Source organism: Dasypus novemcinctus, chromosome 1 (assembly GCF_030445035.2).
Source record: "Dasypus novemcinctus isolate mDasNov1 chromosome 1, mDasNov1.1.hap2, whole genome shotgun sequence".
Lineage (NCBI taxonomy): Eukaryota > Metazoa > Chordata > Mammalia > Cingulata > Dasypodidae > Dasypus > Dasypus novemcinctus.
Window position 1 is genome coordinate 179,360,118 of NC_080673.1, and position 16,906 is coordinate 179,377,023.

General features: G+C 36.2%; 1 pseudogene; it reads left to right on the plus strand.

The window, feature by feature from the left end:
- Positions 1–7,447: 7,447 nt before the first annotated feature.
- On the plus strand, positions 7,448–9,767 carry LOC101411787 (F-box-like/WD repeat-containing protein TBL1XR1 pseudogene; annotated as a pseudogene).
- Positions 9,768–16,906: the final 7,139 nt, after the last annotated feature.

Below are 16,906 nucleotides of genomic sequence, written 5' to 3' on the forward strand. Positions count from 1 at the left end.
AAGTACACACCCAGATGTAGATGCAAGTTGCCTCCAGGAAAGACGAGCCTACACCATGGTTATGAAGCTTCATCTATATAATAATTAATAATTTAAAATAATTTTCACCTGCCTTATATTAATAAAAATACCACATATTAAACCACCTTATACATAGTGTACCATAGAAGTATAAATATGGAATATTGGAGCCTTTAAATTCAGCTACCAATTAAACAGAAATACAAGGAATAGGGTAACTAATAAAATAATTCTATGGTGCCCATCCAGAAATCCATACTTTTTGGTTTTTTAGCTTTTTTTAATTGAAATATATCATTCATACACAAACATACATAAACAATAAATGTATATTAGTTGTGAACTTAAAAAAACAAACATATAATATCAAACACAGATAACATCTTATCTTACCACCAATAACTTGCATTGTTTTTAAAAATGATTAAAGAGCATTGTCAAAATATTACTACTAAACAATTTTTCCCTAGCCACTCTGATTATTATCTTTATATCATTTATATATGAACATACATAAACAATTAAGTGTATAGTAAAACTTGTGAACTTACAAAGCAAACATGCATAACGTTATACAGGGGTCCCATACATCAACCCTCCAACAACACCTTGCATTGTCATGAGATGTTTGTTGCAAACTATGAAAGAACACTGTCAAAATCTTACTACTAATCATAGTTCTTATCTTAAATTTGGTGTGTTTTTCCCCCAACCCACCCTATCATTATTTTTTAAATATATTTTTTATGACAGAAGTTGTAAACTTATAAAACAGTTATGCACAAACAACATCCCTCCATCAACATACCACAACGTGATGTGTCATTTGCTATAAATAAAATAATATCATCTGATTATTGCCATGTTTATGGTGTGCATTTGACTCATTTTTTCCATACTGCCTCAGTATCAACATAGTACATCTTTTGTATAGATGCAAGGATATTATATTACTACTACTATCCACAGTCCATAGGTCACTCCAGCTGTATTTTTCCCATGCTTCTTCACATTCCCAACACCCTGCAGCTGTGATATACATTTGTTGTAGCTCACAAAGGACACTCTTGTATCTGTACCATCAACCACAATTCTCAACCACCTTTTGGTTTACTGTGCTATCCTGCTCCTAGATTATTCTCAACCATTGTCAATTGGCATTTACATAACTAGATTACCATTTTCAGTCACATCTTCATTTATAAACTAGTTGTTACTCACTGTGTGTTACCATCCACTCTATACATACCCACAATTTTAAAGTAAAGCTAATTAAAACTTCTACATACATTAACATCAGTAGTCCACTCAGTCCTTCTCTTATCTCCTTTAAGAATCCATGACCTACCACCAGGTCTTGAAGATATTTTCAAATAATTTCTTCTAGAAGTTTTATGGTTCTTGCTTTTATTTTTATTTTTTTGATCCATTTTGAGTTAATTTTTGAAAAGGTGTGAGATAGGGGTCCTCTTTCCTTCTTTCAGCTATGGATGTCCAATTCTTTCAACACCGTTTGTTAAATGGATTGTTCTACCTGAGAGGTGTGAGTTTAACAGACGAGTCAAAAATCACTTGACCATACCTGTGAGGGTCTGTTTCTGAACCATAAATTTGGTTCCATTGGTCTATTTTATGTCTGTCTTTAGGCCAGTACCATGCTTTTATTTACCACTATAGGTAGGTGTATTGATTTAAAATCTGAGATGAGGGTTCACTGTTCCTTTTTATGATGTTTCTGACTATTCAGGACTACTTACCCTTCCAAATAAATTTAATGATCATGTTTTCAATTTTTTCTCTAATGCTGGTGGAATTTTTATCAGGATTGCATTAAATCTGTATATCAATTTGAGTAGAACTGACATCTTAATGATATTTAGTCTTCTAATCCATTAGCATGGAATGTTCTTCCAGTTATTTAGGGTTTTTAAAATTTATTTTAAAACTGAGTTGCAGTTTTCTGAATACAAGTGTTTTACATCATTGGTTAAGTTTATTCCTATTTGAGTTTTATCTGTCACATATTATTTTCTCCACTCTTTTGACACTTTTGGCTACTTTTATTGATAAAAATCTTCATTTCTAGACTCTCTTCCAGTCATCTCTCTCCTGTATATTCTTTTCAGACTCTAGCACACCCTTTAGTATATTCTGAAATTCTGGTCTCTTGCTTAGAAATTCTCTCAATTTCTGTTTATTGGTGAATATTCTAATTTTGCCCCCATTTTTGAAAGACAGTCTTACTGGATATAAGATTCTTGGCTAGAAGTTTTTCTCTTGTAGTATCTTAAATATATCAGACCACTGTCTTCTTACCTCCTTGGTTTCTGGTGAGAAATCAGCACTTAACCTTATTGGATATCCCTTATATGTTATGCATTGCTTTTCTCTTGATGCTCTCAGAATTCTTTGTCTTTGGCCTTTGACATTCTGATGTGTATGTGTCTTGGAGTTGGTCTATTTGGATTTTTTCAGATGGGAGTATGTTGTGATTCTTGGACAGGGATAGCTATGTCCTTCAATAGGGTTGGGAAATTTTTTACCATTATTACTTTAAATATTCTTTCTGCCCCTTTTCCCTTCTCTTCTCCTTCTGGGACATCCATGACACAAATTTTTGCATGCCTATTGCTCCCATTTAGTTCCCTGAGACCTTGTTCAATTCTTTCCTTTCTTTCCTTCATCTGCTCTTTTGTATGTTCACTTTCAGAGGCCATTTCTTCAAGCTCACCAATCCTTTCTTCTACCACCTCAAATCTGCTATTATATGATTCCAGTGTTTTTTTAAAATTCATTGATTGTACCTTTCATTCCCATATGATCTGCTATTTTTCTATGTATGCTTTCAAATTCTTCTTTGTGCTCATCCAATGTCTTTTTAATATCCTTAATCTCTTTAGCCATCTCATTGAATTTATTAAGGAGATTTGTTTGAACATCTATAATTAGTTGTCTCAACTCCTTCATGTCATCTGGATGCTTATCTTTTTCCTTTAGCTGGGCCATAGCTTCCTGTTTCTTGGTGTGGATTATAATTTTTGATTGGTGTCTTCACATCTGGCTTAATAGATGTATTTATTCTGGGTACAGTTTTTCTCTTTAATTTAGGGCTTCTTATCATTTCTTCCTTGCTGGTTGCACAGTAGGAGCCAAGCATGTAGTTGGTGGGTGCTGTAAGCTGTGGAGGCTCAAGCTGCCCTCATTGCACCAGGGACCAATGAAGCTTCTTCCAACTTTCTCCTTTGCCAGGTGTAGGGACAATGTCACAGCTACATGGAGAAATCCACATGCAGGGCTAGACTGCAGTTGCCCAGAGAGACTGATGAAGCTTCACATCCCTTTCTCCCCTGCCTGAGGCAGGGATGGAGCTGCAGATTTGGGCAACAATCAATGCAGTGCAGGTCCAAGATGACCGCAGTTGCCTTGGTAGACTTCTGATTTTCAGTCTAAGGCAGCCAAAGTTCTCTGCAGTTATCTGTACAGGCTGGTGCAGGGTTTCTCACCTCCTGCCTGCCAGAGGCTGGTCTGAAGCCTAGGCTAGGGCTGCAGGCTGATCTGCATGAAAGAACCTGGTGTTCCAGTCAGCCCAGCTTCCCCTCAGGCTGGGGGTGGGGTAAGAATGGCAGCTACTAGCCTCTTTCTGACTTTGACAGGCTCAAACCTTAGTTATTTTCAGGATCATACTGTAGCCCACTGAATTTTCTCATCATAGCTGAAATTGGTGCTCAACTGTCTCTTCCTCCCCTGTTTTGGGGAAGGAGAGCTTTCAATTCCAGTCACAGAACAGCTCCAGAGGCATCTTGTGCCTTCAGTGGAGGATGGGCATCAGCCTCCACAGTGTGGAGGGCTCTACTTACCAGTCTTCTCTGCTGGTGGGCATCTCCACCTTCCCCTCCTTCAAGTATATTACAGGATGCTCTTCTGGCCTCCTGGAGCCCCCAGACAGGTTCTTCAGCTAGCTCTAGAGAGCTCTGGGTGTTTGCTAACTGCCCTGTAGCAGGAGTTGACTCTAGGAGCTCCTTACTCCACCACCATCTTGCTGGTTCTCAAAAAATCCACACTTTTGAAACTTTTATAAATGATAAATAACCAGTTTAGTCAATGAGTAAATGTAATAATAGCAATAAAAGGATTTGCAGTTATATTGACTGACAGACACATCAACCAAATGCAATGTGTGGATATTACTATCCTTTTTTTTTTAACATATCATTTAAATTCTGTATGGAAAAATTGGGTATATTTAAATGATTGCTACATATAGGAAGATAGTAAGGAATTATTTTTACTTTAGATATGATAGTATTATAGCTACACTAAAAATAAAGGCAACATAATTTACAAATACATAGTGAAATTTTAAATTGACATATATGATATGTAGGATGTGTCAAAAAATAATTCAGAGGAGATGGAGAGAGGTTAGTGAATCTATACCTGAAAAACATTGGCCTTGAGAACTCTTGAAGGTGGATGATGGGTACAAAGGTGGTACATTATACTTTTTATTTTTATTTTTTGGAGGTGCTAGGGATTGAATATGAGACCTTGCACATACAAAGCAGGCATTCAACCATGTAGCGGCACCTACTCCGCAATTATACGTTTTTTCTACTAATGTGTATGATTGAGATATCCATAATGAACAGTCTTAAATTAATATGCAATACATTCTTTGGACTAAGGTCCAAGGATTTGTAATCTTTGATCAACCTCTTGAAAGCTATGGGCAAACTGGCTACTTCTCTAATTTTTTTTATACATCAGTGAAATAGGAGTAATTACACTTTTATCATATAAAGATTAAAGTAAGTCATGTTTGTAAAGCACTTACCATTTTAAGAATTAATAAATAACTATTTTTTTATTTACCCAGTGTAGGTCATAGTTGTTTTGTGAATTAGTTGAGGAAGTAAAACAGCATTTATAGCTCTCTTTCTATGGGAAAAAATGTTATGAACGCAAACATAGATTAATTTTGAGAACATAGCCTATAAATAATTTTGGAATTACTAGAATAATATAAATTACAAATGAGTATACTTTCTATTTCTCACATATGTTGAAATCTTCATGGATTGAAGCTTCTATGATTATCCCAAGGCAAAAATAAATGTCTCTTAGTTGGAGGATTTTTTAAAAAGCTTAATTGATTATTGAATAAAACTCACATTGATGTAATTACTTTCAAAGGAGAGTAATGCAAATAAATAAAATTTTGTTTCCTATGTATCTGGGGGAATTCATATAAAAGAAATGTATTTGATATTCTCTCTCTCTCTCTCTTTCTCTTTTAGTTACGTAGGATCCAAAGAGTCTGCAAATCATCTACAGTGGAAGGATTAGGCTGTGGTAGACTGTTGAAAAAATGCTCATTGAGGTTAAATTATTGGATATGAATAAGCTTTTAAAAAATTAACATAAAAAGCAATGCAAAGTTTTCTTTGTTTTCTTCTTCTTTCATTAAATATCTTTTGATAACCAATTATACAAATAAGTTATAAATGCAGGAGTTCCAATTAACTATTTTCAGCTTCCATATATGCTGTGTAACCCTTATTTTATGTAACTTCACAGCAGAATTTACTCCTGAAAATCTTTCTGAAATGACTTCTTTCATTGATTTCCATACTGCAATCGATTTTTTTTTTTTTTTTTGAGATACCAGAGATTGAACCCAGGACCTCATATGCGGAAAGCTGGCACTCAACCACTGAGTTACATCAACTTCCCACCATTGATTCATCTATCTAATTTACCATCCCTTCTCATACTGCTTCTTTATTCTTCTCTTTTTCTACCACCATCACCAATGATGGTGGTATTTCCTATAGGATACAATATCTGTTCTCTTCTTTTCCCTCTCTGTATCTTCTTCTGAGGCACCTTCATTTAGTTAACAATCAAATGCATATGCTAAAGACCCCACATTCTTATTCTCAAGAATATTTTTCAATGTCATGCTCATATATTTAATCATTATGCTCCTAAAGAAATCACTGGTTTCCCCCTAAAATTTGTAATTATGCTTTGCTTTCTTCATCTTAGTAAATAGCACTGTTTTTTACTCAGTTTACTCAAGCTGTAAGACAAGAACATGCATTTCTTGATCAAAATTCATCTATCTGAATTCATTCTTACCAGTTTCTAATCTGCTCCCTACTTCCAGAGTGGTTTTTCATAAGTGTGGATATGTCACTCTTCTGCTTTAAAATTCTTCTTTGGCCCCCAGTTGTTTTCAGAATAAAGTAGAAACTTCTCATCCTTATATTCAAGACCTTACATAATTCAGATACAGCTATTCATTTAATAACTTTTAATATCTTGTTCAGGCATAGGACATATTTATCCTCTATATGTACCCAGCTCTTTCATGTTCCCCTTTCTTTAGTTTATTCTTTAACATGAAATATCCTCTTTGTTCTTCTCCCTGAAAACTTTTGGTTTTTTAAATTATGAAGTAGTTTTAACAAGTCTCCCCAAAGAGCTTTTGCTTACTTCCAGCAGATGATGTAGGTCATTCCTACTATTTTCTTTCTCCATCCTCCTATAACACTATGCTGACATGCTACACACGATTGCACATTACAATTTTTTTTTACTTTTTTCTGCTTCCTTGCACAAGATGACGGGCTTGCAAAAGTAATAATCTTCTTTATTCACCTCTAAATTTTCTTTCTCTAGAAGAATGACTAATTTAAATTAATGACTTGCCATCCTTTTCCTCTAAAACATTTTGAAACATTTTCTTTTATCTTTTTCTTATATTGCTGTTATCTGGTACTTACTCTAATGCTTGTCTTAGTTAATTTTATCCCTAGCTGAAATAGCAAGGTCAAATTATGTAAAAATTGAATACTTTGCTTTCAAGTTGCCAAACTTAGTCACTTTTAAATACTCTAAAACTAGAGGGGACTTTGGATTTAGATCAACCTTTCTTTAAAAATCTAGAGGCAAAGGTTTACAGGGAAATATGTAGTCAGTCTTAACTGCCAGATTTTGAATTATTTGTTATTTAGTTATCTAGTTATTTCCAAATGTTATTTCTTTTGCAAACTTATTTTCAATGCTTAGTCTTCACCTGAAAATGGAAACCAGTACAAAACCCATGAGGAATTGCTTCTTGAAACTATATTTCTATTAGTCAGACAAGCTTTAATTTTATTGGGTAATATTAAATCAATTATTAAAAACATTTTTATGTAAAATTGATCCATGGAAAGTACAGCAAGGGAAAATTTTGACAGTTATGTTTTATCATGAGAAAATAATAGAGGGAGCACCTCCGCTCGCCACCTGGGGACACGCGCCACGCTCCCCGCCCGCGCCCGCCCGGCGCCCATCCCCCGTGCCCTCTGCTCACCGGGGTTATAATTGCCTCTCACCCCCCCCCCCCCGGAGGGGTTATTTGGGGGTGGCTGGAGGTGGCGGCAGCGGCGAGGAGGGGGATTTCCTTGTGCCTCCATTCCCGGGAGGGGGGAGCGGCGTTGGAGGCCACCGTTTTCCAGCACCAGCAACAACGGCCTGTGATTGGCAGTATCGGACGTTCAATTGCACATCCCCACGTCAATGCACTGCCAATGGGTTATATCCTGTGCTGTGACCTCATGGTTTAAGTGGGAATAAAGATGAGTATAAGCAGTGATGAGGTCAACTTCTTGGTACATAGATACTTGCAAGAGTCAGGATTTTCTCATTCAGCATTTACCTTTGGTATAGAAAGCCATATCAGTCAGTCTAATATAAATGGTGCTCTTGTCCCACCTGCTGCATTGATTTCTATCATCCAGAAAGGGCTACAGTATATAGAAGCAGAAGTTAGTATTAATGAGGATGGTACCTTGTTTGATGTTCGACCAATAGAATCCTTGTCACTAATAGATGCCAGTAATGCCTGATGTAGTACAAACAAGACAAAAAGCTTATAGAGATAAACTTGTGCAGCAACAGGCAGCAGCTGCTGCAGCTACTGCAGCTGCAACAAACCAACAAGGATCTGCAAAAAAATGGAGAAAACACAGCAAATGGGGAGGAAAATGGAGCACATACCATAGCAAATAATCACACTGATATGATGGAAGTGGACGGGGATGTTGAAATCCCGCCTAATAAAGCAGTGGTGTTACAGGGCCATGAATCTGAAGTTTTTATCTGTGCCTGGAACCCTGTTAGTGATCTCCTGGCATCGGGGTCTGGAGATTCAACAGAAAGAATATGGAATCTTAGTGAAAATAGCACTAGTGGCTCCACACAGTTAGTACTTAGACATTGTATACGAGGAGGAGGGCAAGATGTTCCAAGTAACAAGGATGTAACATCTCTAGATTGGAATAGTGAAGGTACACTTCTAGCAACTGGTTCATATGATGGATTTGCCAGAATATGGACTAAAGATGGTAATCTTGCTAGCACCTTGGGGCATCATAAAGGCCCAATATTTGCATTAAAATGGAATAAGAAAGGAAATTTCATCCTAAGTGCTGGAGTAGACAAAATTACCATTATTTGGGACGCACATACTGGTGAAGCCAAGCAACAGTTTCCTTTTCATTCAGCACCAGCACTGGATGTTGATTGGCAAAGCAACAACACCTTTGCTTCTTGTAGTACAGATATGTGCATTCATGTCTGTAAGTTAGGACAAGACAGACCTATTAAAACATTCCAGGGACATACGAATGAAGTAAATGCTATCAAATGGGACCCAACTGGCAATCTTCTGGCCTCCTGTTCTGATGACATGACTTTAAAGATATGGAGTATGAAACAAGATAATTGTGTCCATGATTTGCAAGCACACAATAAAGAAATTTATACCATCAAATGGAGTCCAACAGGACCAGGAACAAATAATCCAAATGCCAACCTTATGTTAGCAAGTGCATCCTTTGATTCTACTGTTCGGTTGTGGGATATAGACCGAGGGATTTGCATCCACACTCTGACAAAACACCCAGAGCCTGTGTACAGTGTAGCTTTCAGTCCTGATGGGAGGTATCTAGCAAGTGGTTCTTTTGACAAATGTGTGCACATCTGGAACACACAGACAGGTGCTTTAGTTCACAGCTATAGGGGAACAGGTGGAATTTTTGAAGTTTGCTGGAATGCAGCAGGAGATAAAGTTGGAGCCAGTGCATCAGATGGTTCAGTTTGTGTATTAGACCTTCGGAAACAGCGCTACTAGTTGGAAGCCATGGACTGACTATGAATGTGTACATAGCCAAATGACTGTCCCTGACCCATGTACTGCTGTAGTCCCACTTGAACCATGGCCAGTCCACTACAGCCAAATCTAAAAGAAATATATACATACATTGTATATAAACAAAATTGCACCCTGAAGATGACAGAGTTTTGTCACAACTTGTGAATTCTGTTCACCAAGTGCTGGAATCTAATCTGCTGTGCCCCCAAAATAGCATTTAGAAGTTTTGGATATGAAAAACAGAAGAAAAAAAGAAATATACCTTATAAAAGCAGACCATATATGTACCAGTTTTTGGATACTAATGACAGCCTTGTTTCTCCCCTTTGAATCAGCAGACACCATGGATTATATTCTTTTTTCCCTTCAGTAGTCAAGCAGTTTGCACACAGAAAATGGACTTAAAAAAACTTGTAGCAGTAGTTTGTTCTTGCTTTTAAACTTTGTTTTTGGTTTAGTTTATGGATGCATGAAGCAAGGGAGTGAATCAGTTTCTTGTTTATATTTTTTTCACCTTTTAAACAAAAAAAAAATTCTTAAAAATATTTTAATGCATTCTTTTGAAGAGGTAGCTGTTGAAGAGGTACATTTTACGACTCCCAGATCATATATACAATTGGTGCATGTTAAGGGAAGGGGGAATTGGAAATGAAATAATAATATATGACTAGCATCATGTCAACTTTTAAGACACATCAGTAAAAGGATTATGCTCCGGGTTTTGGTGATGTGGCTGAAATGCAATAGTTTCTGTTTTGGGGACATATTTCTGCCAATTAAAGACTAGAAGGCCACAAAATGTTTTGTTCATTTTTTAAAAAATACCATAGAGAAGATGCATACAAAACAAATCTTCTGATGTTTTGTAGCCATAACTAAATTATGGTTAAAATGTGTACTATTGTGAAAAGGAGTAAAGTAGTTTTTTTTGTTTGTTTTTTGGTTTTTATGTGTGTGCGAGCATGTGTGTGTGTGTGTGTGTTTTTTTGGTCATTTTTTGTTTTGCTTTGTTTTTAAGAGATTAAAATGATTCTGGATAAGGATTAGCTTCTCAAAGTGTCCATCATTATGTGTAGAAGCTTAACTATATAATGTAACCAAACTCCAGTATTAAAAATCTCTCGTTATTTTACTTTATACAAAGCAAGATAACGGTATATAACACTGCCATTATGTGGCAAAATGTTTGCTACCTTAGTTTAAAAAACAATCTTTAAAACAAAAGACTTGCTTCAACATGTTTTTAAATAACAGTGATTCAGAATTAAGAAAAAAAAAAGTATAATTGCACTAACCTCCCTGCTGCTCTGATTCTGCGTTTGTGGTACTTGTGACTACATTTCCCCCCCCAAAATATATAGATAGATTTAAGCTGCTATTTTTTCCCATTAATCACTACAATATCATGTCTTTTACTATTTATAATATCAGATATTTTCTTAAAGATATTGGTATCAAATCAAACCTCTTGTGCTCATGCAACTAAAAGTTAACATATACAGAATTTACAAATGACAGCATGAGGCCATGTTTATATGTGTGATTAACAGGGTTTGTCATGATTAAAATAACAATCCAGGAGTGTCAGTTTTGAAGAGAATAGTTATCAAATTTCTGTTGCAAAGATTTTAATTAAGGAATTCCTTGTTATTGAGCTTAGCAAATTTATAACACTATTTCCGTCACTAATTATCTTGAGGCCTTTACTACTAAAAATTTAACCCATATTCTAAGTTTAAGTAGGAACTGATTTAACCCAAGTAATGCAGTTTTGATTTTCAACATTCGTTGTTTTGCTATTTTTACTCAACAGCATTGATTGAAGCAAGCCTTGGTTTTACTAAGCTAGGGTAGCATTTGCTATTGGTAAAGAGAATAAATACACTTAATTTCACAATATTTTGTTAAATGTACCCCAGTTATTAGTGGGGTCTATGATACTGTAATAATATTTTTTTTTCAAATTTACATCCAGAGAGGCAGTCATTCATGATGGTTTTGTGCCAGCTGTATTTAGGGTTTTGGAACACATTATAAATATTTAGAACTATTACCCTGTGACTTATGTAGGAAACCTAATATGCTGAGTATCTGGCACTTGAAATCCTGCTTTTCTTGCTGGAAGTCCTCACCTATGGTTGACCTCTCTTATTGTTTAAAAATAAAGAAAGAAAAAAAAAGAAAAAAAATAATAGAGTTTTATTTCATTGTTTTCAAGTGTGTTTGTCTGCCAAACGGTGCTGATGCAAAGTGTCAGAAATCGACTGACTTACATAATGAGAATTTATTTGGGAGCAAAAGCTTACAGTTCCAAGGCCAAATCAAGGCATCAACAGATATGCTTTCTAACCAAATTCAGCTACTGTTGATGCTGGTATGTTGCCACATGTGAAGCAAGATGACTCAATCTTTGTGAGGTTTCAGCCTTCCTCTCTAGGAATCCTCTCTCAGGCTCAAGTGCTCTGCTTTCTTCCCAATTTCAGCTGCAAGTTAGCATAGGCTTCTCTATTAGGGACTCCTATATCAGTTGTTCCAATCTCTTCCTAAATGCAGCTGTAAACTATCAGGCAAATAGTTCATTTGTCCCAGGGGCTCAGCTGTTTGAGATTTCTTTCAGTCATACTGCAGGATCAAAAATGACAGAGCCCTCTCTTCTGAGTCTGTCTTAATCAGTCTTTCTCTGTGTTTGCATTTATATCTTTGGGGGCAGAGACCTAACCTGAGTTATGCCTCACCGATGTAGCCAATCAAATGTCCTAAATCAATCTTATCAAGTAACCTAAACCAGAGGCCCCTCAAATTAATTAAATACAATCAAAAGGTATCACACTGAGTAAAGGATTAGTTCACAAACATAATCTTTCTCTTTTTAGGATTCACAAAATAATCTTAAACTGCTACAACAAACTACTAAATAAAGTAAAATGGTAAAATGGAAACTATTAGTCAGCTGAAGAGGTGCTGAAGCAAAGTACCAGAAATCTGTTGGTTTTTATAAATAGTATTTATTTGGGATAAAAGCTTACGATTACAAGGCCCTAACAAGTCCATCTCAAGGTTTCATAAGAGATATTTTCTCACCAAAGTCTGTTGCCACGTGTTGAAGCAAGATTGTTGCTGATCTCTACGAAGATTCAGCCTTCTTCCTCTTAAGACTCCATGGGCTTAGCTTCTTCTGATCTCAGCTCTAGGCTGGAGGGCTCTTTTCTTTCTAGGCCTTCTCAGCTACTCAGGACTCTGGTCTCTTCAGCTGAACACTATCAGGCAAATAGCTCATCTCTCTTGCTGGGGCCACAGGATCAAAGCAGACAAAGTTCTCTCCTCTGGTATCCATGGAGCTGCTCTTTTCCCATGTTTATCTTCTGTGTGTCTTTTTGATTGAGTGTCCATTTATATTGCCCACAGAGGCTATAAAAGGAACGGGGATTCAACCTTGAGTCACACCCTACTAACATGGTCTCATCAAAGGCCCTAAATTGTCTTAATCAAGTAAATATAAAACCTTTGAATTTAATAAAACCAAAGGGTTTCACACTGAGAGGAACAGACCAGTTTACAAACATAATCAAAATCTTTTTTTAATTCATAAAGAATATCAAACTGACTTAGAAACTAAAGTTATTTGCATGTTTGACAAATATTAAAATGAATGTATACCTTCCAAGGTGGTTATTTTTTATGAACAACATTCATTTATACATGTTTCTTTCTAAAGTGTGTCATTATCATTTGTAGTTTTTCTTCATCTGTAATAAATTTCATTTCACTGAACATTTGGATATGACTTGTTGCAGAAATGGGTTATCTTAAGAGAACTGTTGTTTTTCTTCTGTGAACATGGATAAACTATATTCCCTACCTCCCTTATTTGGTGAGGCTACTTGACTGCTTTGCCACATGTGACACAGGTGGATCTCTAACAAGATACTCTATTCTGGTCCCTCCTCTATTCTGGATACAGAAGGCCCAAGGGAGAATCAAAGACCCAAAGGGAAAATTCTATCAGTTTGTCTTCGGTCTCTGGGTAACTGTACACAAAAGACTTCTCTTGCAGAGGCCCCCTTCTACACTGTACTAGAAGTAAAGTGTTAAGTCACTAACAGTGAGGGATTGTTTATTGCAATATTTAAACAATTCTTCCTAATACAGTAGTAGGCTATGAATTTGGCACTCAAACAAAAATATATACCAAACCACAAAGTAAAAATTATCTGAAATGACTTGAATGGCAGATCATGTGCTCCCTGAGACTCAAGGGGTAGAGAATAGAAGGCAGAACATTGGTGGTGTGTATGAGTCTTTACTACAACCAAACATATCGTATATTTAGAGAGAGATGAGTTCAAACATGAGATGACCAGTTAGAAAACATAAATGCAAGTGAATAGGGAGTGAAAATTTATATAGGGCATGAAGGATTGGAAAGGCTAATTGCTCATAGACTTCAAGTTTAAAGAGATAAGACTAAGAATAGTTTTGAGTGACAAAGGTCTATTAAGACCTTAGACCAAAGATCAGCTCAACGATATGACCTTCCCACTCAAGTATCTTAGATAATCTCCAGATAGACTCAAACATATCAGACAACCTCATAATATCTCCTTTATGTTACCAAAATGGAGTGATATTTATGCTAATAACAAAGCAATAAGTCAAGCTTGAAAATTAAATCTGTGGGAAAACACACATACGCACTCAGGTATCTATCATTACTGGCACATGGACCTAATTAGAGATAATTAATTCCAGCAAATTTTTTTGAGTTAATTGCATTATGAAATTAAAGATCATGTCATATCTAAAAAGCTTTGTTTTCCTGATAAACCATCAGGGATCTTGAAATTGCTCCAGGACAAAGTGGTCTGTGAGTGCAATGTAGTGCATTGGAAAGTTTATTCCCCAAGGCTTGCTTCTGCAGGAGCCAGGCATAATAATGGATACAGGTGGGGCCAGGGGTCATGGAGAACAATACCTGGAACACTGTATATCAAACAGCAGCACCAGTGTTTAATCAAGATTAGAAGGCTTTCAGATTCCATGCCAAGCGGGATCATATAGAATTGGTATGGCTCATGATTTTCCTGTGTGTTTTCCATTCTTCTGCTTTCAAATGTTTACAATCTTTAAATATTCAGAGGATGGTTAGTATGTTTGGAGGAATGGACATAAATTGGAGCTACACGTAAACTAATAGGGGAAAGGGCAACCATCCAAAACCTTGGACTTTGAAATAGAAGCGTTGACTCAATGGGGACTTTGTGTTTTCCTGTGCCAATGAGTGAATGCTGATATTCAGTAATCCTCCATGCTTTTCTCAACTTTGTTTACAACAGAACCAAAAAAATTTGGAAATTATGCTTCCCAGCCTCCCTTGCCAGTGAGATATATTTTAGATGCCACTCATAAAAGGATACACTTCAATGAGAAAAGAATACATGTGAAGAGAAAACAAATATGAGTATTGAGCAACTTTTGCGTTAGTGCATACGAATCACTGGTATGATAGAAAACTACAATCATAAAAGAGGTTCTTTGCAAATCAGAAAATTCTGGATTTTGCCAAAGTCAGAAGAAATTCTCCCTGACATTTGTTTTCCTTGCCCTTTAAAGATTTCTTAAGCATATACTTTGTTAGACTAAATGCTTCCAAAATTTCTGTAGCGATTTCTACTTCCTGACTATCCCTGACTGATACATCTCATAGGCAAAGATGACTGATTGTATTAAATGCGTTCAAGAGGAGTGAAACAGACATTTTATGTCAAGAAAGATGGAATGTAGCAGTCTCTGCCTAATTACTATCCAACTATTCTCTTGCTCTTTGGCACACAACTAAACTATATTTCCCAGCCCTCCTTATAATAAAGAGCAGTCATGTGGTGAACCTCTGTCCAATGTAATATACTAGCCACATGCACAACATCTGGTGGGGGACTACAAGGCTCTATGGGTGTGGCAAAGCCACAGGGTTGAATGAGTCAATTTTTATTGTTTATTCTACTGATTTGCTGTTGTTTCTGTTATAAAATTTAGTGTACTCTAACTGATACACAGCTACTTCATAAGAATCTGGTGCCAAACTTGGACTAGTAAATAAGATACATATGGTAACCATCTTTGCTATGGATTGAGTACTCACTGAATTGGACAAACACTGTGAACAAATGTTCAATGATATGTTAACAGAGACTTGACATAGAGCTGGAAATAGGGAGGGGGAAATAGTGAAGTAGTAGTGACTTGAAGACCCTGGGTCCTATCCTGGGCCAGTCACAACTGAATAACAACAGATTTTGGAACAGACTTTGCTTCAAACCACTTATTCCTCCATCAAGATAAATTTTATTTTTTACATTATAAAATATATTGAGGTTCATTCCTATTCATTTTGCTAGCATAAATTCATGCTGCACTTCCAGCCTGAATCATATCCAGGAGTCATATCTATGAAATAATAGAAAGAGCAAGAGATTTGGAATCTAGAAGAACTAGGTTTGAACATGACTCTACTAAATGTGTGATTTATTACCATCGGCAACTTCTTATTATTATGGATTTGAAGTTTCATATTTCCGCTGTAAAAATAGGGGTGATAATGTACATTTAAACTAGACCGAAAGACTTAAATTTAAAAGAGCTAATGAAGTAATATGTGACCATAATGATTTCCTTGCCAACACCTGTCACTTTTTTTTAAATAGTTGACATTCCAAGAGGGTATAAAATGGTATCCCACTGTGGTTTTGATTGGCATTTTCCTAATGGTAAAAGATGCTGAGCATCTATTAACTTGCTCATTGGTCATTTGTGTATCTTCTTTAGAGAAATGTCTATTTAAGTCCTTTTTTAATTTTTTTTATCCCCTCCACTCCCCCAAGATGGCTCCCTTATCTGTCTGCTTGTCTCTTCATTTTCTTCGGGCAGCATAGGGAAATGAACCCTGAATCCCTCATGTGGGAGGCAAATGCCCAACCACTTGAGCCACTTCTGCTCATGATTCCTTGCACTTGTCATGGTCTGCTGTGGTTCATTGTGGCTCGTCTTCTTTAGGAGGCACTTTGAATCAAACCTGGGACCTCCCATGTGGGAGGCAGGCACCCAAATGCTTAAGCCACATCTGCTCCTCCCTTTGTCCGTTTTTTAAATGAGTCATCTTTTTTGTTGTTGAGTCACAAGAATATTATATATATATTTTGGAATTAAGACTTATTAGATATATGGTTTCAAAATATTTTCTCCCACACAGTAGGTGGCCATTCCATTTTCTTTTAATGTCATTTGATATGTAAAAGTTTATAATTTTGATAAAGTCCCATTTATCTATTTTTCCTTTAGTTGCTTCTGCTTTTGGTGTAAAGACCTGAAGGTGCTTGTTTTTGTTTTCTACTAGGAGTTTTATAGTTTTGGTTCTTATATTAGGTCTTTGAACTGTTTTGAGTTCATTTCTATATATGGTGTGAGATAGAGGTCACATTTTTTTGAGGGGGGATGGAGATTCAATTTTCCCAGCACCATTTGAAGAGACTCTTCTTTCCCAATTGAATGGGCATGGTGCCATTGTGAAAAATCAATTGGCAATGTATAACAGGGCTTACTTCCAAACTCTTAATTCCATTTCATTCATTTATATGTCTGTCCTTGGACTAGCACCATTCTTTGATGAATGTAGATTTCTAATAA